This window comes from Arachis duranensis, chromosome 6 (assembly GCF_000817695.3).
Source record: "Arachis duranensis cultivar V14167 chromosome 6, aradu.V14167.gnm2.J7QH, whole genome shotgun sequence".
NCBI lineage: Eukaryota > Viridiplantae > Streptophyta > Magnoliopsida > Fabales > Fabaceae > Arachis > Arachis duranensis.
In genome coordinates, this window is record NC_029777.3 from 91321054 (window position 1) to 91322494 (window position 1441).

The following is a 1441-nucleotide window of genomic DNA, read 5'->3' on the forward strand; positions in this document are numbered from 1 at the left end:
GTGTCAGTAATTTGTAAGAACTGTGCCAGAAACTCAGTAGGTTCTTCCTGTGGAAGACCGGAATATTGGCAATTTTACTGCACCATGATAATGAGTTGAGGATTTAGCTCAAAGCTGCTTGCTTTGATGGGAGGTATACAGATGCTACTCCCATATGCAGCTGTAATGGGGTTAGTATATAACCCCAGAGTCCTTCTGGACTGCTCAATTCCACTTAGGTCCATGATGGAGAAAGGGAATATGATATGAATTCACAAGTGAAGTAAATTGTTTTTTTTTTGAATTGACCGAAAATAATAAAATAAAACAAATGGAAAATAAAATCAAATTTCAAAAACTAAAAGAAAATAAGATCAAGGCAAATTGAAAACTAAATCAATTGAAAAGATATGATTGAAAATTATTTTGAAAAAGATTTAATTTTTGAGATGAGGAAAGAGAAAAACAACAAAATGACACCAAACTTAAAATTTTTAGAAAAAAAGATTTGATTTTTAAGTGAGGAAAGAGAAAAACAACAAAAATGACACCAAACTTAAAATTTTGTAGAAAGTCAAACACAAATTTTCGAAAATTTTAAAGGAGAAACACAAAGGAGACACCAAACTTAGAATTTTTTAAAGAACAAGAAAGAACTAAGAACATGCAAATTCGAAAAATTAAAAGAAAACAAAAGCATGCAATTGACACCAAACTTAAAATATGAAACTAAACTCAAATAATAGACTCTAAACTAACAAAAATAAAATAGTCCTAATCTAAGCAACAAGATAGACCGTCAGTTGTCCAAACTCGAACAATCCCCGGCAACGGCGTCAAAAACTTGGTGCACGAAATTGCAATCACACTTTTGCAATTCTGCACAACTAACCAGCAAGTGCACTGGGTCGTCCAAGTAATACCTTACATGAGTAAGGGTCGATCCCACGGAGATTGTTGGCTTGAAGCAAGCTATGGTTATCTTGTAACTCTTAGTCAGGGTATCAATAATTATCAGGATTGATCGTAAAAAGTAAAAGAACATGACATAAGTACTTGTTTTGCAGTAATGGAGAACAGGTTGAGGTTTTGGAGATGCTCTATCTTCTGAATCTCTGCTTTCCTACTGTCTCCTTCTTCAAGCACGCAAGGCTCCTTCCATGGCAAGCTGTATGTAGGGTTTCACCGTTGTCAATGGCTACCTCCCATCCTCTCAGTGAAAATGTTCAACACGCTCTGTCACAGCACGGCTAATCATCTGTCGGTTCTCAATCGGGTTGGAATAGAGTCCAGTGATTCTTTTGCATCTGTCACTAATGCCCAGCCCTCAGGAGTTTGAAGCTCGTCACAATCATTCAATCCTTGAATCCTACTCAGAATACCACAGACAAGGTTTAGACCTTCCGGATTCTCTTGAATGCCGCCATCAATTCTAGCTTATACCACGAAGATTCTGATTAAG